Here is a 24,660-nt window from a genome sequence, read left to right on the forward strand (position 1 = left end):
TCTGGGAAATAACCCAAATATCCATTGCCTGGGACATGGACAAACAAATTGTGGTACGTTCACACAATGGAATATTACTCAGCGATAAAAAGGAACATATTGCTGATATATATAATAACATTAATGAATCTCAAAAGCATATGTTAAATGGAGAAATCCAGACACTGAAGGCTACATACTGTATGATTCCATTCATATGAAATTTGAAGAATTATGTATGGGCAGGAAGAAAACAATTGCCTGGAGTTGGGGATGGGAGAGAGGACTGAGTATAAATAGGTATGAGGGAATTTTCTGGGGTGATGGAAATAGTCTATTCCATGACTGTGAATATGTACATTTGTTAAAACTTATTAAATTTTACACTAAAACTGGTGAGTTTGATTTTTTGTAAATTATCTCAATAAAGCTGATTTTTTTTTAAAAGCCTAAACCCTGTTAAAAGACAAGCCAAAGGCTGGGAGAATATACTCGCAACATACTTACCTATCCAGGATTAGTACATTTAGATCAGAATATGCATTTTTCCCCCTGCACTATAATAGGAAAGAGATAGAAAAGCAGGCAGAGATATGAATAACAATTTATAAAGGAGGAAACTCTAGTGGGCAGTGAATGCATTTCTCATTACAGATCAGGGAAATGCAAGTTAAAACAACATTAGGTATCATGTCACTCCTGTTGGAGTGATTAAAATGAAGATGGCCATGCCAAGACCCAATGCCCTCTTTCAGAAAAAAAAAACATAGTTACCACAGGCTGCGAATGCAGAGTAAATAGTACGTCTTCTGGCTTCCTGGCTGATAAGTCTTGATAAGATCTGAGTTTGAACAATCACAAGTTCCACCAAATTTCTGCTGAGGACTTTGAGTCCTGAGCAGGTGTCATCAGTTACGTAGATACGCATCACAAGCAGATGCAGATATAATATATTTGTTTGCTTTTTTTTTCTATCTTCCCTCCAGAGTGTAAGCCCTGTGAGAATAAATGCTTAGTCTTCTTCAGTGCTCTGTTCTCAGGGCATAGAAATGCCTGAGAAATGACAGAATAAGTAGAATACTGGAATGAAGACGGAGGGAACAGTAGCAACAAGCCCCAGCAAGCCCCAGGGATGGCGGCAGGGCAGCTCAGCATCCACTGTCCAGGGTTGTGTGCCACCAGAGATGGCCATGCATGCTGCGAGTGGTATGCATGGTATAGCCGTGTCAGCAGCAAGCCATGCTCGGGGTGACCCACATGCTTCTGCAATACCAGCAATGGTGTCATGCTTGAGTGACGTGCAGTGCTGTGGTGTTGTACTGTTGGCCATTCTGGTGACACGCACGGTCCAGAGGTGCCAACAGGGTAACTGGTCATACTTCCTTTGATAAGATTCTAACTGTGATTTCAGCTGCCTGATCTCTCCCCCAGCTGCCCTATTTCTTCAGACTTTTTATCTGCTTCTGTCAATCCCTCAACATCCTTCTCATTAAGTCCTTTTCTGTCTAATTTAATGAGAGTCACTTTCTGTTGTTTGCAACCAAGACCCCTGATGATTACAGATGCGCAGCTGTTAAAATGAACCAACTGGATCTGTGTGTATCAACATGGATAAAATCTTACAAGTAATTTTGAGTGAATAACAGAGTGTTACAGAAGGACATAGAGCATGATACCATTTATATGAATTTTCAATACACACCACATAATACAGTTTACTACTTATAAGTAAAAAGATACGTAGTACAAGTGTTACTGAGAAGGACACACAACCTTGAAATGCTAATGACCTCTGGGGAGAAGAGTGGAATGAGGAAATTTCAAAGGGAGCTCAATGTTATCCCTAATGTGTTAGCTTGAAGGAGTCAGAAGCAGACATGGTGGTGTATAGGTTCATTTGTTATATTGGAGCACAGAAACGTGGGCATTTGTGAACCTAGTATCTTTAGTTCTATGTGTACTTTATTTTTTTAAAGCTTTATTTATTTATTTTGAGAGAGAGAGAGAGCGAGAGAACATGCATGAGCTGGGTTAGGGGCAGAGGGTGAGGGAGATAATCTCCAGCGCACTCCCCTTTGAGTACAGAGCCTGACGTGGGGCTCGATCTCATGACCCGGAGATCATGACTTGAGCTGAAACCAAGAGTTGGACGTTTAACCAACTGAGCCACCCAGTCATCCCTAAGTGTGCTTTGTAACTATTAAAGGAGCACACACACTTTTCGCCCCTGTCTGCACAGCCCTCCTCACTCCCCACAGTGACCCCATTTCACCACCTCAGGACCCAAGGGTTTCCCAGAACTGAATTTCAAACTACTGCCCCAGGTTAAGAATTCTCTCCCCTTTGGAAGATGCGACCACTGTAGTGATAGCCACTGCTGCCTTCTTTGTCAAAATAACCAAGTGTTTCATAAAAATGTTAAATGATGCTTAGTGTTAAGGAATTTACCCCCAAAATGGGATTAAGGACATGATAAAATTAAATTAAATCTTTAATGTATAGTTTAAAAGTTTCATTGAAGCAATATAAAGAGGTCTTTATAAACGTTACTAAATAATAGAATACAATGAATCTTTAATTTACTGTTAAAATAGTTGCTACATTCTTGAAATAAAAAAAGACCGTCTTGGGGCGCCTGGGTTAAGCGTCTGCCTTCGGCTCAGTTCATGAACCCAGGGTCTCGAGCTAGAGCCCCACATCGGGCTCCCTGCTCAGCGGGGAGCCTGCCTCTCCCTCTCCCACTCCCCCTGCTTGTGTTCCCTCTCTCGCTGTGTCTCTCTCTGTCAAATAAATAAATAAAATCTTAAAAAAAGAGAGTCTTTGTATCTTAACACTTTTCAATGGTTCTTTAGCAAAGACTACCTGACAATTAAGGGGTGTGTGTGTGTCTGTGTGTGTAATATATATACCTATATATAGAGAGAGACATTTATATGTCTCTATATAAATGATATTTATATGTCATTATGCATATAAAAAACTTCTTGTCCTAGTAAGAACATTAATGCTACGAAATACATCCTGATGTTTCTCTAAATGAAGGTAGTGGTGGGATTAGTAAAAACAAAACCCTGTGTAGTATGCATCTTTGTGTTTTCAAAACATTCAACACTTTCTACATTTCCCCCCTTTTTTAAAATTCAAAGAGCTTTCAACTAGATATGGAGGCCAGGATTAAGCCCCTGTGGTAAATGAAAAGATAGATGCTCAGAAAGAAATGCCCATCAATGGTCTCCCACTCTTTTAAGGAGGAGAAAGGACTAAGATTCAGTTTCCTTGGCTGTTTTTTTTGGAATCATTGTTCACTTAATGATATTGACTTAGCCCAGACCCCGGTCCTATGACCTCTAGATTATTAAGATTACATCAAAAACTAATGATGTACTGTATGGTGACATAACATAATAAAATAAAAAAATGACTTTGCATTTTAACTGAACAAACATTAAAGGAACATTTTGTATATGAAGGACTCTATGTTAGGCATTGGAAAGCCAAAGACAAAAAATACTTCTGTGCTCAAAGCGTAATGGGTAAGACAAACACATACATCAGTTCAATTGAAAATTTGAAAGGCTGTGTGAGATGTAAACACCAAGAATTATGGGCAACTCACCCAGGCTGAAAGGCCAGAAAAACTCTCATGGAAAAGCTGATGCCTGGCCTAATGTTAGCAAATAAGTAGGTGTTAACCAAGATGAGAAGAGAACACCAGGCATTAAAAACAGAGGGAACAACATAAAGTGCAAACTTGCATGCTATGTACTGACATTGACAGGCATCATTATTAGGGGCAAAAAGGCAGGGTGGATGATAGAAAGACTTTTGGGTTTGGTTGTGTCCAAAATTCTGAATGAACATAACTGCTGAATGAATCCCTTTCCTAAGAACACTCTGGAGGAATTAGGGGAAGAAAAAGAGAGATAACTATAAGAAACACCCTACAGAAATTTTAGTAAGAAATAACACAGGATATATAAATAAAGGAGAAATATACTATGTTCATAGATAGAAAACCTAAAATTAAAAGATACTGATTTTACCTGAAATAGACCTTTCACTTTGATCCAGTTATAGTCATGGAGCTTGAGAAGCAATTTCTAAAATATGTACCAGAGAATAAGGATTAAACCTGCAAGTTTAGCCAGGACACTTCTGAAGGAGAAAAGTAGGCAAGGGTGATAACAGATATTAGGATCTCTTATGAAACAAAGACATCACAGTAGTGTGGAAATAGAACAGAGAAAGACATGTTTAGCAATGGGATGTAAGGGGGAAATCCATCTACATGTATAGGGGATTTGGGTGTTTATATCAGAGTAGCATGTGAGATGACAGAAGAGAGAATGAATCTAAGAAAAAAATATTGGAAAAACTGTTATCCATATGTCAAAATAAAAATTGAACCCCTACCTCACACCATGTATAAAAATTAATTGTAGATAAATTAAGTTCTCAAATATAAGACAGAACACTAAAAATCTTTGTAGCAAATAGATGGGAATATGCTTTAGATCTTTAGAATTGAATAGACCTTTAAACAAGACACGAAAGTACTGACTATGAGATAAAGGGTAGAAAATTTCAACTTATTAAAATTAACAAAATCCACCCCCCCCCCCACGCTTTTCTTTAAAGTAAGCTCGATGCCCGACATGGGGCTTGAGCTCACAACCCCAACATCAAGAGTCACGTGCTCTACTGACTGAGCCAGCCAGGTGCCCCTGACCAAAACACTTGTAAATAAAGTGAAAAAACAAGTTATAAACTAGTAGATGTTTGTAATACACACACTTAAGAAAGAATTGATGCAAAAATCAGATAATCATTTTGAAAAATGGACAAAATACATATGAACAATAAAGCCAATAAACCGATAAAGAAATGTCCAAGATGCCTGGTGAAAGGGAAATTTAAACCAAGACCACAAAAATTATTTTACATAGCTTAAATTGACAAAATTTTTAAATTCTGAAGTTTCCAATGTTGGGTGTTCTAGGATCCATAGGATCTTCTATACATCACTGGTGGGAGGGAAAATGGATGCAAATACAGTTTGTCACTACTTTCTAAATTTGAGTTTTCATAAAGCCAGTAGCCCTAGTAGTTCTGCTTCTAGGAATATTCTTGGAAGAAATACAGTGGGAGACATATACTAGCATGCCATAGCTGCACTGTTCACAATTGCAAAAATTTAGGAGCAACAACATTGCCTGTTAGTAGGAGAGTCAAAGAACAAACTATGATATATTCACAAAACAGAATACAAGACACCAGACAAAATTAATTAACTACGGGGGGGTGGGAGGGATGGGGTGGCTGGGTGATAGACATTGGGGAGGGTATGTGCTATGGTGAGCGCTGTGAATTGTGCAAGACTGTTGAATCACAGATCTGTACTTCTGAAACAAATAATGCAATATATGTTAAGAAAAAAAAAGAAGAAGAAATTAGCAGAAGGGGAAGAATGAAGGGGAGTAAGTCGGAGGGGGAGATGAACCATGAGAGACGATGGACTCTGAAAAACAAACTGAGGGTTCTAGAGGGGAGCGGGTGGGGGGATGGGTTAGCCTGGTGATGGGTATTAAAGAGGGCACGTTCTGCGTGGAGCACTGGGTGTTATGCACAAACAATGAATCATGGAACACTACATCAAAAACTAATGATGTAATGTATGGTGATTAACATAACAATAAAAAATATAAAAAATTAATTAACTACAATGATTCAGAGCTGAAGGCTGAGTATTAACAATATATTACATGGAAATAGTCCCAAATACACTTAGCAGCAAGACACTCTTTTTTTAAAGTTTAAAACCAGTAAGTTAAAAGTACTGTTTAGGAATACACATAGGTGATATACATCTATGAGAAAAAGAAAGCATGTTAATGATGAGCTGAGAATTATGCACATTGATCACTGTGGGTGAGAGGTGGGGGTTCTGGGGTACTGTGTGGGGACTTATGGTTAGAAGTAGCTATTGTCAGAGACCTAGCTTTCATTTTGAAAGGTGGATTGCATGTTATTAAAAATATCTATAGATCAAACGCAATAAAGTGTGTCATGAACCAAAATTACAATTATTCCAGTTATGTGTTGCCTGAGGTCAATAAAAAGGAAGGATGGAAGGAAAGAAGGAAGGAGGGAAGGAGGAAGAAAATGAAGAAATAGAGGGAATCAGGGTAAAGACTAATCCCAGAACAGACTCCTGGGCTCCTGAGACAGGTAACTGGCAGGCCATGAATGTTGTGTCTTTCATACAATTAAAAAAATTCCTTCTGGTTATTATTATATTATAATATCATAATAATTAGTGAGCACATAATATGTTCAGGTGGTGTGCCAAATGCTTTATGTCCTCTACCTCCATGAATTCTTCCTATGAAACCTCCCTATGAGGGGACTTGATCAGCATTTTTCAGCTGGGGGAACTAAAGCTCAGAGAGGCTGTGACTTGCCCCAGAGCACTCTCAGAAACACGGAGCAGTTGCTATAATGTATATGATATTTCATTGTTTCTTCTTGACTTCTGGGCCACCATACTCCTGCGTTCCCAAGCTTCCTTGGCGGCTGCTCCTTGTCAGTCTCCCATTTTGGCCACTCCTATCTTCTCTCCCTGGAAACATTGTCCCTGACCCTCATGCTCGCTTCCGCATGGCGTCCTAGGTCACTCATCTGATCTCATGACTTTCACTACCATATGTGCCTGGATCAGGGGGAAAAAACCTCTAACTGCCTGCTCTACCCCGGTGGGCTGCCAAAGGTGTCTCCCAAACTTAACAAGGTCAGAACCAAGCTCTTCACTCCTTCTCAGGCCTGCTCCCACCCGTATTCTGTGCTCACTTATAATGTCACCATTTGCCCTATGGCTCAGCCCCCAAACCCTGACCTTATCTTCTTGCTCATCTTTTCCTGACAACCATGTGTTCCCCACCCATGAGCAAATCCCATCAACGCTCTCCCCAACTGCATCTAAACCAACGCCCTCTTGGACCCCTTCTGCACATCTGCACCGAGCAAACTGCCGCCATTGCACAACTGAACGATTGTAGTAGACTCCTAACTGCTCCCCCTATAGACACCCCTATGCTTCTATGACCTGTTCTCCTCACAGGAGCCAAGGAGTTATTTTAAAAACGCAAATAAGAACTCATCTTACCAACCTTACAGTATTTCTAGGAGCTTAACTTCGAGCTGAAATACATTCCGAACTCTTAGGATATATACTCCCTTCCTCTCTCTCACACCCTGCCATGCTCTTTCTTCCTTCCTCTGCGTGTAAACTCCCTAAGTTCCACGAAGGCAAGAAACCCATCTGTCACATTCACTGTTCCACATCTAGTGACTGGCACAGTGTCCAGGACATTTTTGTTCTAGATTATGAATAAATGAATGAATGGTCTCACAAAACCCGACCAGAGAGCTTTTCTTTTTACAAATGAAAAATTAAGACAGAAAATTTCAGTTTGTGAAAGTGGCAGAGCCACTAAGACATGGAACCAAGACTCAGACACTAATAGTTGGACCTCTGAGATCATGGACTTAATTATTATATTTCTTCTTGAGCTGGCTAAAAAAGTGCCATTTCTGGAGGCTTCCATGGCGGGACCCATTTTAATGGACAGAGAAGAACCATATACCATGAAAATATTACTTTATGCTTCAGAATTGACTGCCAGGACTTGAAGAAAATGCCTTAAGTATGTCTCCTCATTAATTCTTACTTACCATTATTAATGTGCTTAGCAAACCCTCATAAAGAAGAACAATAATGTGAATAGCCATCTGCATTCTTTCAGCTTTTTAACAAGTAGCTTTCAAAGAATCAGCTTTTAGCTGATTTGTCATTTCATCAGCACCACAAATACTATTTAATAATATGGTGAGATTATGATGATAAGAGGACAAGACATATAGGATAGAGATGTAATTTAGGGATAGTGGACCTTTATTTCAAGGGGCAGCGAAGGTAGCTTCCGATCAGTATATTCTTTTTTTAAGATTTTATTTTTATTTAGTTCAGAGCGAGAGAGAGAACAGAGGGAGAAACAGACTCCCCACTGAGCAGAGAGCCCGACGAGCGGCTCGATCCCAGGACCCTGAGATCATGACCTGAGCCGAAGGCAGACGCTTAACCAACTGAGCCACCCAGGCGCCACCCCCCCTTTTTTCTAAGATTTTGTTTTTATTTATTTTAAAGAGAGATTTGATCACTATATTCTTTGATAAAAGTGAGTATAAATTTATCTTTTCTGTTTATAAAAGTAATACATGTTAATTTTTGAAAAATTGGGAAAAAATAAAGTATATAGGTGTTAATTATAGTTTAGAGGGACACAGTATCAATTGTGTGCATATATGTATAAACCTTATCACACTGAAATCAATATATATAGTTTTGTGTCCTGCTTTTCTCACTTTATATCAATCATAATCATTTCCTATATGAGTAAATATGCCTTGAATGTATGATTTTTAGTGGCTGCAGAATTTCCCATAATAAAATGTCCTAATATTTATTTACCCATTTCGACAATGTAAGAAGCTGCCTTGTGTGTGTGTGTGTGTGTGTGTGTGTGTGTGTGTGTGTGTGTGAAAGTCATTGCAATGAATAGCCTTCTATAAATCTTTTCTTGCATCTCTGATTATTTCCTGTTACTGAAAGGTGATTTTAAGTGCCTAAAAGGAGGTTTACAGAAATGAAATCAGAGCTGTTTAAACCATGGATCATTGGTTTGAATACTATTTCTACTTTTCACCTCACCGGGAAAAGGTGTTGAATGTTCTATAAATGTTTGTCTTTAGCTATATATTTTCTAACTTGCCAATGAATTGTCCACTAGCAGGGGAAAATCTAATGGCTGTTTCAGAGCAAAACTATGAATCTATGGATTGACCCACATTTATCTGGGCATTAGTCTAATGGTCTATAAACGTAGTCCACGTACCAAGACCTTTCATGGAAAAATTTTCATCGATCTGGGATGAAAGAACAAAAATGAAGCCAATGTGGTGTATATTCCAAAGAGCTGAATGTGTATTCCTCTCTGGGAATGAAGATGATAGGAGGTGGTAGGTTGTGTGTTTGTTAATGCCTAACTTTTCAAAATATAAAAACTCGACAACTTTTCATGAAATTTTACAGGCCTATGAAATGCCCAGATCTGAAAACAACTGACCCACACAGAATGAGCAGAAGGTGATTCTTTGCTACTTCCCCTGCCCTGGGGGATATTTGATGATGTTATATAGGAAGCATCATCACCCCATTTAAGTGGGAACATGTTCTCAGCCTGGACCCCATGCAGAAAAGGACTTTTACTCTGAAAGGGACTTTCAGTTCCCACTTTATCACCACAGCAACCAGCCTATGTTGATGACAACAGAGACTTTAGGCAGAGCAGCTCATGCAGGTTATGGGGAAATCTGCCAGATCAGGCATCAGATAAAAGCCACTTCTAAGTTAAAGAGTTAAATAGGCAGCCAGTATTTTGCCGAGCATATTGGAAGGAAGCAGAACAAGCTAAATTTAAATTTAGCTGTGAGCATTTGCAGATGTAAAGACTAAGAACTCAGAAGCACGGGTCATTAAATGAGAAAGCAGTGCCAGAGTTCCGACACCCCGGAGGTGAGAATGGTGTGGGGAGGACACAGAGCACACACTTGAACTTGAACCTGAACCTGAGCCCAGCAAAGAAAATGTGTCAGGTGAGGGTTCCCTGCAGCTATTGAGGGAGGAGAACGGGAAACATGGTTACAAAGCTCAGCTCAGCATATAATAATTGTTTATTTTTGTGCCTAAGCCAAGTGTGTGGGAAAGTGAGGAGGGACCCAACTTGAGGGTCAAATTGCTCATTATTTATAATTATTTTTAATATCTTAGGCCTATGACAAACTACTGGAGAGCCACAATTCCACACCAAAATCTGAAAAGTTCTAGAAGGCAATTTGCAAAAAAGTGGAGAGCCAACTCATTTGGCAGGAGATCCTCCTCAAGACTGAAGCGAGGAGCGCTTTGGTGGCTCAGCTAGTTAGGCACCTGACTCTTGATGGTCATGATCTCAGGGTTTTGGACCGAGACCCGGGTCAGACACCATCCTCAGGGGGAAGTTTGCTTGAGATTCTCTCTCCCTCTGCAACCCCCACCTCTACCTCTCTTAAAAAAATAAAAAGAATGGAAGCGAGATTATTTATAATCATTACCATAGCTCTCTTCATGTGAATATTCATCTCTTTGTAGCAGGGATATTCATGTGTTTAAATACAGGTTGCTGCCCCAGATCCTGCTGGGGCTGTTAAGGCATATACAGTACATGGATCATATTACTTTTCTGAAATCTAAAAAACTTTAGAATTATGAAGACACCTGCCTCAAGGGTTTCAGCCATAGGATATGTATGTATTAATATGCATATCCTATGAGTGTGTTCTCTACTCTACCAAATTCGAACAGAATTTAGGAAATGAAATATTAAAGAAATACTTTGTCCTATATACGACTCTACCATCCCAACATTCTCCTTCTTTCCTACTCAAGATCCCCATTTTTGAATATTGGTATCTATTATGTCCATACAAGTTATTATGCTAAAATGGTATATACTAGTGTGAATATTCACAAATATTCTGTTATTAGTAATATATACATATACGGGCATGTATTTGTATTGTGAATGTATTTGTAGAAATTTATATGTGTGTAACTCCATTCATGTAATTTATATATGGCATTCTTTATATGTTTTTCAGTGTTATGAATAGAATCATCGGGCAATTATTTTTACTTTTTATGATAACTATCGATGTTAAGCTAGTTTTTATGTGCTTATTGATCCTGCATATATCTTCTTTGGTGAAATCCCTGTTCAGATGTTTTGCCAATCTTTTTCGTTGATTTGTCTTCTTGTTAATGAGTGGTAAGACTTCTCTATATAATCTGCATTAAGTTCCTTGTCAGATATATATGATTTGCAAATACTTCATCCCAGTCTGTGGCATGGCTTCTCGTTTTCTGAACAGTATCTTTCAGACACCAAAGATTTTTAATTTTGATTCAGACGTCCTTAATTTTCTCATTCATGGGCTGTGCTTTTGCTCTTCTGCTTAAGAAATCATTGTCCAGCTCATTGTCACGAACATTTTCTTCTAGGTTTTTTTAGATACATAAGAGTTTCAGCTCTCAGATTTAGTATCTAATATCCATATCAGGTTAGTTTTTCCATGGTGCAAGATGAGTGTCAATGTTGACTTTTTTTTTTTTTAAGATGTTATTTATTTATTTGATAGAGAGAGACACGGCGAGAGGGGGAACACGGGCAGGGGGAGTGGGAGAGGAGAAGCAGGCTTCCTGCTGAGCGGGGAGCCTGATGCGGGGCTCTATCCCAGGACCCTGGGACCATGACCTGAGCCGAAGGCAGACGCTTAACGACTGAGCCACCCAGGCGCCCCTTGACTTTTTTTATACAGGTAATCTACTAGTTCCTGTTGTTGAAAGACTATCATTGCCTTGTTGGATTACCTTAGCATTTTTGCAAAAATGAATTAACCACAGAATGTGGGTCTATTTTTGAACTCTTTTGTTTAATTCATGTATAGATTCTTATACCAATATCACACTGTCTTTATTATTGTACTTTTATGGTATGTGTTAAAATCAGGGAGCATAAATACTTACACATGCTCTTCTTTTTCAAAATTATTTTGACTATTCTAGATCCTTTGCTTTTTCATATAGATTTTAGAATTGTCTTAGAAATTTCTTCCTCACCCCCTCCTCTCCCTCCCTCCCTCCCTTCCTTCTTTCCTTTTTTCCTTCCTTCCTTCCTTCCTTTCTCTCTCTTTTTTTCTTCCTTATAAATTTGTAGTTCATTTTGTATTCTGGATATTTTCCTACATTAGCTATATGCTTGATAAACATTTTTTCTCAGTCTGGCCTTACTTTTTCTTGTAGTTATGCTTTCTTTTGTTATGCAGAAATGTTCACACATAATAGAGTTGAATTTTCCAATCAGTTTCATTGGATTTGGCTTCTTATTAGGTTAGGTTTCTTGTTTAAAAAATTCTGCACTACCCTTATAGTATAAATATATCTTCTTATGTGTTCTCCTAAAGCTTTAGAGTTTCCTTTTTGATATCGAAGTACTAATTATGTCTAGAATTTCTGCTTTGAGGATATGATGAGGTAGGTGGCAGATACTTTATTTTCCACATGGATGAACAATTGTCTCTGAAACTTTAATGTGTGATCCTTTTTTTCCCCATGCTACTTTTGAAAGCCTCCCCTGTACCATGTCAGGTTTCTGTATTAATAGGTCAGTTTGGGGGCCTTCTGCTTTAATTTATTAGTCTGTTTTCTATCCCCTGTATTGATCACACAATCTTAATTACCAGATGTTTATAATACATCTTGATACCTGGTAGGACAGGTACCCAATCTTATTTTCTTCAAAACTGTCTCAACTTGTATTGATTCTTTGTTCTTTCATGTTAATTTTATAACATCAAGGCAAGTTCCCAGACAAAGTAAACACTTTGGGCTGTAACTGCATTGAGTTAACACAACAACATGGAGGAAATTGGCATCTTTGTTGATATTAATTCTTCTATGAGCCTGATCAGATTTTATTTGGGTCTTCCTTTTATTTAAGATTTTATTTATTTATTTGACAGAGAGAGAGAGAGAGAGAGAGCACAAGCAGGGTGAGTGGCAGAGGGAGAGGGAGAAGCAGGCTCCCTGAGAAGATATGGGGCTTGATCCCAGGACCCTGGGATCATGACCTGAGCTGAAGGCAGAGACTTAACTGACTGAGCCACCCAGGTGCCTTAATTTGGGTCTTCTTCTAACCTTAAATGACATTTGGTACTTGTCTTTATAGCCATATGACACATTTTTTGAGATTATTACTGTACCTAATAAAATTGTTAATACTGTGAATATAGTGTTTATCTATTAGATATTTTAGTATTTGGTTATTACTGGTAAATAAGAACACAATTTTCTTGAATGTTGATCTTCTGTCCAACAACTTTGCTTAATTCTCTTGTTAATTGTAATAATTAGTTTACAGATTTTTATCTTATTGTATTTTAAATTTTTATTGTTTTAAATAAGTTCAGCTAGACGTTTGTCTCTAACTATTGATTTAGCTTCATCACATGAGGTTTGATATGCAGCACATTTATTTCTAACTCATTCTAAATATATTATATTATATATATTATATATTATATTAAATAATTTTAACTCTGTTTCCCTTGTTAGCCCATCATATTTTCAAGCATGGTAGGGGAGAGTGGCATTAACTATACTTTTATTGTTGATTTTTAAAGTTTAATTGCATTGAAGTCAGAGAATTTGGGCTGCATTATATCGATTCTTCAAAATATATTAGTATATATTCTTATACATGTATGTTGATATATATGTGGATTATATGTAACCCAATCTACATGAGTGTACATATATGTACATATTATAAACATGTAATAATATACAAAGTAATATACATATAAAGTAATATATATAGTATATTATATATACATATAAAATAATATATATAAGGTATACATATATATTACTTTGTATATTACTTTGTAACCAATATATGAGCATTCCGTATAATTTAGAAAAGAATGGATGTTCTCTCATTCTATGCATAGGTATAGGGTTATTTATTTGTGTGTGTACACATTTAGCTCTCGTGTGCATATGTGTGTGCATTCACGTGTGTACAGATTTATATTTATATCTATATAAAAACAGTCTTGTAAACATATTTTGTTCTAATCATCTTATTCTTCACTATTTTTGTCCTCTTGGTTTATTATTTTCTGAGAGAGGCACATAAAATATTCTCTAATTTTGATTTTATACTTCCTCCTTATAATTCTGTCATTAGACTCCATTCTTGCAGATATTTATGGTAACGTGTGTTCTTTGTGATTTTCTGGTTTCTCCTCTTCCCTTTGAATGAATTTGGTGTCAACTCCATTTTCTCCTAAATCATATTTTACAGCAGCTGATTTGGCTGTGAACTCCTTGAAGGGAGGTTTGGCTGATTCGGCTCTAGCCCTCAGTGTCCAGATCATAGGCAGTGGCTGGGGCACAGGAAGAAGTCCTGGTGATGAGAAGCCGTGGATCTGAATAGCCTGGTGGGTGGATCAAAACTAGCAGGGATGAGGTGACAGTCATAGCATCTGTATGCATGTTTCCTCTATGTGTTCTGCATTTCTTGCCCATCATCTTATAAACACCTGTATCAGGGGTTGGCAGATAGTAAATAATTTGGGTTTTGTGTGCTATTTGGTCTGTGTCACAAATACTCGATTCTACCATTGCAGGAGTGAGGAGTCATGAATGAATGAGCATGACTATACTCAATAAAACTTTATATAAAAAAACAAACGGTAGGGTGAATTTTCCAACCCCCGCTCTATATCATTAGATCTTCTTCAATATACTATACAATATACCATACCAATATTCTGGGCTGTGAATACAATTTATTTAACTGCTTCTCTATTGTGCCTTTAGACAGCTTTTCTTTTCTGTTATTATAAATAACATTGTAATATGACTTCCTTCTTACAAATGTGCCTGCTAGTTTGATTTCCTTATAAATGGTGATGTATCTGGTACATGGTAAATGCTCAATGAATATTTATTGAATAAATTAACAAATTTCTATCCTAGCAAAATCACTTTGCTGAGTACCGTGGATATAGAGCGAAGTGAAGGTCAAATCTAGCACAGAAATTCACACTCTAGAGAAACAAAGCAGATTTGTTGCCTTCCAGCTATGTGATCTTAGTCGATAACCAATTAGAGCCTCAGTTTCCACAATTTAAAAAAAAATAATGAATTCCTTGGAAATGTTCTATGAAGGTTGGGTGACTACTTGGGAAAGAGTATTTTTGGGGACTCAGCATTACAGGGCTGACTCTGTAACTCAGACACCTTTTCCTTTCCTATTCAAAACTCTGCTTGCCCACAGCAGGAATGTGTGGAAGCCAAGGCCTGGAGGCCGCTGTGAATTTGCATAAATTTACATAAATCTACATGGGACAATTAATGCCTGTAGTATCATTATTATTAAGCTACTTAGATCTCAGCTTTCATGGTATACATCAAAAACACAGTTTCCAATGTCCAGCTTGCCACCCAGGGCATAGCCCAGAAATGTCGGGTCAGGGATTGGCACATTCAGGACAAAAAGAAATAAATGCCAGTTTAATCCCAGAATTGTGTGTTCCAAATAAGAAAAATACACTCACAAATGAACAACCTAGAGTACGGGTTTGACATGCCCAAAGCCCTTTCTGACAAAGAAGACTGGATGATTTGTGTGGTTTAATACAATGTACCTAGAACCCTGAGACCACCGTGTGCATGAGTCTGAGCTGGTGTGCTGGGGGAAGGGAGGCCACACTGAGAAGAGCCAAGATGTCCCAGCCAACAGTCAGCCAGACCCCTGCCGACATCTTGCCGATTGTCAGACACATGAAGGCTATCCCAGGTCATCCGACCACCAGCCAACCTGCCAGTCTACCAGGGAAGCATTAGATCAGCAAGCCATTGCAGACTGAAAACATCTAATTGACCTACAGAACTGTGAGCTAAATAAGAGGAGTGTGGTTTTAAGCCACTAAATATAATTCAATAAATTAATACAATGATAGTGTAGCGCATGCCTGCGTCTGTCCCTCTCATAAGTTCAGCCAAATAACTGCCTACAACATCAGAGCCTAGAAGGAAAATCACAACCTCAATCTCATTTGAAGTTGAAATAGAGGAGACTGTCAGGGAGATAGTCCTGAAGAGGGGCCTGGGAATCCGAGTTGAGATGGGAATACCACTGCGCTGGAATTAAAATGTGTGCAGTTATTCAGGGAGGCAGAAGGGCAGGACTGAATTAAGGGTCTCGCATTCAGAGGGTCATTTACCTGTCTGTGCCTATGACTCCTTGTACTGGGGATAATGTCTACACCTTTCTGGAAGTGAGGAGGAAATTATGTTCAGTTGACCCTTGAACAACACAAGTTTGAACTGCATGGGTCTGCTTATTTGTGGGTTTTTTTTTTTTTTTTTGAACTGCAAATATATTTTCTCCTCTTTATGGTTTTCTTAAAAACATGTTCTTTTCTCTAGCTTACTGTTTGTTAAGAATACAGTATATAATAGGTGTAACATACAAAATATGTTGTTATCAGTAAGGCTTCCAGTCAACAGTAGGCTATTAATGGTTAAATTTGTGGGGAGTCAAAATTATACATGAATTTTCAACTGCATGGGGTTGGTGCCTCAACCCCATATTGTTCAAGGGTCAACTGTAAATGTAACCGTGTGGCTTATAATAATCTCACTTATAATTGTTGGCTATTATTACATTATTTATTACATTTTTTATTTGTATATCACCTTTTTAAAGTTTTTAGTAGTGATTTGTCCCCTTGATTTGAGGCAGATAGCAGTCAATTATAGAAACTGATAGAGAAGTGCTTTTTAAATTATTATTCCCTCTTTCACCTCTTTTTAAAAACTCAAATTCCAGTTAGTTAACATACCGTGTAATATTAGTTTCAGGTGTACAAGATAGTGATATATCACTTCCATGCAATACCCGGTGCTCATCACAAGTGCATTCCTTCATCCCCATCACCTGTTTCCCCCATCCACTGCTGCTCTGGTACACATCTGGCCCTGTGCTAGGTATGAAGGAGACTATATAAGGTATGTCTTCTACCTTTAAAGGCTTCCCAGGGTAGGAATAGATACAAGCATGTAAGTTTTTTTAAGTCTAGCTAATACTATTGTCTTCATCCTATTGTCAGCATTTTTTCAAACATTAAAATATTAACTAATTTAATCTGCATAATAACCCAGCAAGGCTGACACCTTTGAATAATTTATTTTATTTTATTTCGACAGAGAGAGACACAGGGAGAGAGGAAACTCAAGCAGGGGGAGTGGGAGAGGGAGAAGCAGGCTTCCCGCTGAGCAGGAGACCAATGCAGGGCTTGATCCCAGGACCCTGGGATCATGACCTGAGCCGAAGGCAAGATGCTTAATGACTGAGCCACCCAGGCGCCCCAAGGCTGACACCTTTGAAATGCAAACAAAGAACAGCTCTATAACTTGCAGACATCTCTTGGCTAGTGTGTGATGAGCCAGACTTTGAACCTGTGTAGTCTGGATCCTGAGTCCAGGCTCCATGGTCCATGCTACACATAACCATTACAATAATAACCTTGAAACCTGGCAGTAATGCACAGGATTTAGAGACCAAATACCGTATGATCACACGAACATTCAGATGTGGCCAACCATTTCTCCTGTGAAGTGGAGAATTCTCAGATCACACACAACATTTAAGCTGATGCATGAGTATTAAAGGGGTTTTTCAGGCACACTTATGGACAGGTATAATTTTCCTGTTGGAGGTTAAAGTGTTTGTGAAGGCAGAGGGTTGGGAAAATAGCACAGTGGATTTCTGACAATCACGTATGTAGGTTTTCCTTGGCTAGGTGAAAGGAAGCAGAGGATTTTAAGTATGGGAAGATTAGGGTTGGCCTAACATTCTGTCTCTGGTGTTGCAACTCCAAACTTTCTCCCTGTATTTGGCACAGGGAATGAAACACTTCAAACAGATACTGAAGAGTCATGCAATCATGTCATTCCAGAAATTCCCATGTGCATTAAAAACCAGTACATCTGGGTTATGCTATTTCTGATGCAAGATATAAATACCCTGTAATACGTAAGTGGGAGATTGCAAGGAGGTGAAATCCTGATGTTGATTTTTTTTACCTACTTAATGGTGCCATAAGTAAGACAAATTTGATCAGAAAATGGGTCAACCCATCGGTGATTGGGATACAGATGTTTCCCAGTTGGAGAGTGAACATAAAAGAATAACAGATAATTGATTCAAGTGCACCAGTGTTGGGACTGATAGCAGGAGCATGGCACCTGAACATAATTTTACATATTTTAAGGACTATTGTGTTATTTCTACATTTGCAAGCAGCCCCAGGAAAATTGTGCATGAAAAATCAATGAGGACCTAATGCATCAAGTGGGATAGCTTATGATAATACAGGGCGATCATCTCACACGGGGTAGAATTATCATTCTGAGAGAGCCTTTGTAGTTTTATATCTATTTCTATCTATGTGTCTTTTCTATCTATCTATCTAATCATCTAATCTTATCCATCTACCTATGTATCACTTTTATTGTGAAATATTTCAAACCTTCAGAAAAATACAAAGGGTATCTCACAACTGTTATTTTCTTTTAAACAATGAAACATTAATAACGGGTGAACACTAAGTAGATTCTAAGACACAGTCTGAATACTTTGGAATTCCGGAGGCAAATTCTGATTGGCATCTACTTTCCAAGCCAGGATGCACAGCAGTTGCAGGAAGAACCTGCTGTTACCCAAGAGGCTCCATTAGAACATACGAGGTCCCCCAGCTACCATTCCTTCCCTACTCTAATGATGATTATATATTAACATTTTCTTCCTATGACAGTACCCTGATGATTCTGTTCCCCTGCAGAAGACCCTACAATTTCTTCCTCTTTGCTATCCGGTTTCACATCCTTATGGCCTTGAAAGCCAGTCTTCTCTTGGCCTAATCTCCAAGTACACAGAACTTCCAGATCATTCTCCCACGCTCCAGCAGTCCCTGTGTCCACAGAGCTTCTTGATAATGGAAGAGGTAGACAATGAATTAATCTCTTTTGAGCATGAATCTGAAGGATAGGTAGGAGTTAGCTAGGAAAAGCCTGGGGGAGCATACTGTCTAGGCAGAAGTCTTTCCTAACCATCCTTCTAGAACCACACTGTGCCACAGAAATAGAAGACGATCCACATACATAATTAAACATTTTCTACAGTCAGGTAAAAAAGAAGAAAAAAATAGTTGAAATTAATTTTTAATATTTTATTTGACTCAATATTTCCAAAATGTTATCATTTCAACATGTAATCGATATAAAATATTAATGAGATATTTTCATTCTTTTCATAAAAGACTTTGATATCTAGTGCGTATTTTTTGCTTTTAGCAGGTCTCAATTCAGACTGCCACTTCTGAAGTGCTCGATAGTCACATGGAGGTAATGCCTACTAATGCCTACCCTGTTGTTATTTTCTTCATGGCATTTATGTCTACTTGAAATTATGGTGCTTATTTGTTTACTTATAATTTTTCTGTCTTTCTCCACCCAAACATGAGCTTCATAAGACCAGGAGCCTTTGCTAACCATTCCAGTTTAGATGGAGATGACAGCACTTGGTGATGGGAAGCTCTCCTTCCATGTTTGTTGGATAGTGAGTGCACAGTAGGTAAGAAGGCCTGAAAGCAAGAAAGCCCTGGGCATCTTTGAGTGCCTCTGGCGTGGTGAACAATGGGGATGAGGAGTGTGAAGGAGGTGGGCAGAGACTGGGAATCAATAAAGACCCCTGACATGTCTCTATGCTGCTTTCTATGTGGAAGGGCCTTATTCTTTTCTTCGCTGACGAAGTTCCCCATTTCAACACCCAGCTGCATGACAGGTCAAATTAGTACCTTTCTCATAAATATTCCCCATATCTCTGTTTTATTGTTCGCCATTTTGGACTAGTATTCCATCTCCCTACAAGTTGATCTTCCCTATGAGAACCTGTGCTCTTTGAGAGCAGAGCCTGGGTCATAGAGACTCTTGTTATTTATCTGTGCTCAGCAAAATGATTTTAAGATACACTCACACTGCTACATGTCTTAGTAATTTACTCTTTTTCATTTCTGAGTAGTATTGCATTGTGTGCACATAATACATTTATCCATACATCTGCGATGAACATTTGAATTGACTCAAATTTGGAGCTATGTTGAATAAATCTGCTATGACCATTTCTGTATATGATCTTGTGTGGACATACATCTTCTTTTCTTTTGAATAAGTAACTAAAAGAATTTCAGGGTCATATAATAACAGTAGTTTAAAATTAATACGAAACTCAAAATTTTTCCCAAAGCATTCACATTTTATATTCTCATCAGCAATATGTCAGAATTTCAGTTCTCACCATATACTCACCAACACTTGGTATTAATAAATCATTTAAATTTTAACATTTTAGTGGGTATTTAGTAGTGTGTTAATGCAGTTTTAATTTATAACTAATAATGTTGAACATTGTTTTCTTATGCTTGTTTGTGTATCTGTGTATTTGTGTATTTTCCTGTGCTTATTTGTGTATCTTCTTCAGCGAAATGTCTATTTAGATCTTCTGCATATTTTTAAACTTTGCATCATTTTTTATTGTTGATATGTGTTTTTTTTTTAAGAGGGAGAGAGGAGGGGGAGGGGCGGAGGGAGAAGGAGAGAGACAATCTTTTTTTCAAATTTTTAAAAAAATTTTATTTATTTATTTGACAGAGGGAGAGATAGCGAGAGCAGGAACACAAGCAGGGAGAGTGGGAGAGGGAGAAGCAGGCTTCCCGCCAAGCAGAGAGCCCCCTGTGGGGCTCGATCCCAGGCCCCTGGGATCATGACCCGAGCCGAAGGCAGACACTTAACTACTGAGCCACCAAGGCATCCCTAGAGAGAGACAATTTTAAGGGGGTTCCACACCCAGCGCAGAGCTCAATCTCATGACCTGAACCCAAATCAAGATTTGGACGCTTAACTGACTGAGCCACCCAGGCACCCCTTGACTACTGTATCTTTTTTTTTTTAATTCGATTAGCCAACATATACTGCATCATTAGTTTTTGGTATAGTGTTCAGTGATTCATTAGTTGGGTATAACACCCAGTGCTCATCATATCCTTAACGCCCATCACCCAAGTACCCTACCCCCCCACCCACCTCCCTTTCCACAACCCTCAGTTTGTTTCCTGGAGTGAAGAGTCTCTCATGGTTTGTCTCCCTCACTGATTGCTTCCCATTCACTTTTCCCTCGCTTCCCCTATAATCCTCTGCACTATTTCTTTATATTTCACATATGAGTAAAACCATATGATAATTGTCTTTCTCTGATTGACTTATTTCACTTATCATAATACCCTCCAGTTCCATCCATGTTGATGTAAATGGTAGGTATTCATCCTTTCTAATGGCTGAATAATATTCCATTGCATTATTAGGATGTATACCACATCTTCTTTATCCATTTGTCTGTTGAAGGACATCTTAGCTCCTTCCACATTTTGGCTATTGTGGACATTGTTGCTATGAACATTGGGGTGCATGTGCCCCTTCTTTTCACTACATCTGCATCTTTGGGGTAAATACCCAGTAGTGCAATTGCTGGGTCATAGGGTAGCTCTATTTTTAACTTCCTGAGGAACTTCCATACTGTTTTCCAGAGTGGCTGTACAAACTTACATTCCCACCAACAATGTAAGAGCGTTCCCCTTTCTCCACATCCTCACCAATATTTGTTGCTCCCTGTCTTGTTAATTTTAGCCATTCTAACTGGTGTACGGTAGTATCTCATTGTAGTTTTGATTTGTATGTCCCTGATGACAAATGATGTGAAGCATTTTTTCAGGTGTCTGTTGGCCATTTGTATGTCTTCTTTGGAGAAGTGTCTGTTCATGTTTTCTGCCCATTTCTTGACTGGATTATTTGTTTTTAGGGTGTTGAGTTTGATAAGTTCTTTATAGATCTTAGATACCAGCCTTTTATCTGTTATGTCATTTGTAAATATCTTCTCCCATTTTGTGGGTTAACTTTTAGTTTTGTTGACTATTTCCCTTGCCGTGCAGCAGCTTTTTATCTTGATGAAGTCCCAATAGTTCATTTTTGCTTTTGTTTCCTTTGCCTTTAGAGATGTGTCTTACAAGAAGTTGCTGTGGCCAAGGGTGACTACTGTATCTTTATAACAAGTCTTAAAATCAGGCATGTCAGTCATCTGACTATTCTTTTTCAGAATTTGTTGGCTGTTTTAGGTTTGTGGTATTTCATATAAAAATTAGAAGTAGCTTGTCAATTTCTGTAAAATAACCTGCTGAGATTTTGTTTGGATTTGTGCTGAGTCTATAAATTAATTTGAAGAGAACTGAAATTGTCATCAGCATACTGTAGTTTTAGGTTTATTTATGTCTACTTTCTTCTCAGCAGTATTTTAGTTTTTAGTGTGTGGGTTTTCCATGTGTTTTTTTAAATTTATTTCTAGTTATTTTGTGATTTGAAATGTATCAAGAATAATATTTTTATTTCAGTTTCCAATTTTTTATTGTTATCATATAGAAAAACTAATTTTGTATATTAACCTTGCTGAACTTCCTTATTAGTCCTAGGAAAAGCAATTTTTGGCCAATCCCTTTGTATTTCTATGTACACTATGCTGTTTTCTGTAAATAAAGACAACCTAATGTCTTCCTTTCTAATTTATATGCATTTTATTTCTTTTTCTTCCATTATTGCACTGGCTACAAATGTTATTAGAAGTAATGAGAGTGGGTATCTTTGCCTTATTCCTTATGATAGGGTAAAAATATTCAATCTTATATGATTATGTATAATCTTTCCTATAGATGCCCTTTATTGAGTTGAGAATATTTCCTTCTATGGCTAGTTTTCTGAGAGTTTTTATCCTGGATGGGTATTGAATTTTCACAAATACTTTTCTGCATTTAACAAGATGATCATATTTAAATTTTCAATTAATATAGTGATTTTCCCTCTTTGGTTTTAATGTTAAACCAACATTGTGTTCTTTGGATTTACTGTATTTTGTTATGAGTTATATAGTTAATTTATGTATATACAATATAATGAAATAATATAAAATAATTATATTATTATATATGTATATTGTTATTTATCATTGCATGCATTATATTATATGTATGTTAGTGTATGTGTGCAGATGTATGTATGTAAACAAATTTGTTGATATTTTGTGGAGGGTTATTTTATGTAAATTCAAAGAGATAGGGGATCAATAGTTTTGTTTTGTAGTAACATCTGTTTTTGACTGCTTGTGGTAACAAAATTAACCTAACCCCATTAAATGAATTTGGATGTGTTCTCCCTTACTTTATTTTTCTGGAGGAAGGTAAATATGTTTTCACCATTTCTTCATTATATGCATAATATAATTAATCAGTGAAACTATCTGGATCGCAACATCTTGTGTGTGGGATAGTTTCTAATTATAAATTTAAATTTTTAAATAGATATAAGACTATATTTTCTATTTCATCTTGGATCAATATTGATAATTTGTGTTTCTCAAGATATCTGTCAATTTAATCTAAGTCATCAAATTTATTGGTGCAATATTGTTCATAATATTTTTTATCATCTTTTTAATGTCTGTTGGATTTGTAATAAGTTCTTTTTCATGCCTGAAATTTGCCTTTTTATTTGGGCCTTCTTTTTTCTCTTGATCAAACTAGCTGAAATTTTCTCAGTTTTTATTGATTTTTTTAAATTAATTTTTTTGTTTCTGTAATTATTTATTGTCTATTTTTATTTCATTGGTCTTGCTTTTTTATTTCTCATCTCACCTTATTTGTTATTTCCTTTCTGATGCTTTTTTCTTTTTCTACCTTCTTACTATGGAAACAGAACACTGATTTTAAATCTTTTTTTCTAACGTAAGTATGTAATGCTATAGATTTTTCCCTAAGAACTTTTTAAGCTGAATCCCAAAAGTATTGATATGCTGGTGTTTTTCTTTAATTTATTTTAGTATTTTAAAAATCTTTTCTAATTATTATTATCATTTATTTTTTGGCTCAAGGTTTACTTAGAAGTGTTTTGTTCAATTTTCAATTATTTGAGTGGTTTTAAGATATTTTTTTCTGGTAATGTTTTTAATTTGATTCCTTTATGATTAGACAACAATCTATAAATTTATGGGTTCCTGTTTTATGACTCAATATTTAGTCTATATTGGTGAATGTTCCATGATAACCTGGAGGAATGATGTATTCTGCTGTTGTTTAATGGAATGTTCTATAATTGCTAATGAAACCAAAATAGTGGTGTTATTCAAATCTTCTATATGCTTATCAAGTTTTTTTCAACTTATTTTATCTGTTACTGAGGTATCAGTGTTAATTACTCCAACTGTGATTGTGGATTTATCCATTTTTACTTTCAGTCTTATGAGATTTTGGTTCATGTGTTTTGAAGCTCTGTTACTAGGATCATATACAATATGGAGGAAATGTAAAAAATCATATATTTTAAGTGAAGTTAAACCTTAAATTCTATACTATCATCAATACCCCAAATCCTTTTAAGTGCCCAGAAACATATGTTTTTGGCAAATATGGCAGACCAAAGACAAATGTCAGTATTACATAAAAAGTTCATGAAAATTAATAAATAAGTAAAACACTGAAATCTCAATATATAAATGAGTAAACCTGGAAGACCATTCACCAAAGAGGAAATTTAACTCATAAAGAAGCATAAGGATAAATGCTAAACCTTCCCAGTAACCAAAAAAATACACAGTAAAATAACCATGCATTTTTTATTTATTAATTGACTAATTTTTTTTAAAGATTTCATTGATTTATTTGAGACAGAGAGAGCAAGCACAAGCAGGGGGAGAGGCAAAGGGAGATGGAGAAGCAGACTCCCCACCCAGCAGGGAGCCTGATGCAGAACTCGATCCCAGGACTCTGGGATCACGACCTAAGCGGAAGGCAGACGATCAA

At 37.2% G+C, this 24,660-nt stretch overlaps 1 long non-coding RNA gene across 9 annotated transcripts; it reads left to right on the forward strand.

Annotated features, from left to right (window-relative positions):
* The first annotated feature begins 9,470 nt into the window (after positions 1–9,470).
* Positions 9,471–22,371, forward strand: LOC148163849 (uncharacterized). 9 transcript variants are annotated; one of them, XR_015768455.1, is made up of 6 exons: positions 9,471–9,690; positions 13,998–14,133; positions 16,559–16,711; positions 19,058–19,108; positions 19,228–19,337; positions 21,810–22,371. It is a non-coding gene; the product is annotated as an uncharacterized LOC148163849 (long non-coding RNA). The 9 variants fall into 9 exon arrangements; XR_015768456.1 differs by having other exon boundaries at positions 19,061–19,108; XR_015768451.1 differs by having other exon boundaries at positions 19,058–19,337.
* Positions 22,372–24,660: the final 2,289 nt, after the last annotated feature.

This window comes from Eumetopias jubatus, unplaced genomic scaffold (assembly GCF_037043125.1).
Source record: "Eumetopias jubatus isolate StellerSeaLion01/CBP00866 unplaced genomic scaffold, mEumJub1_p1.0 scaffold_7, whole genome shotgun sequence".
NCBI lineage: Eukaryota > Metazoa > Chordata > Mammalia > Carnivora > Otariidae > Eumetopias > Eumetopias jubatus.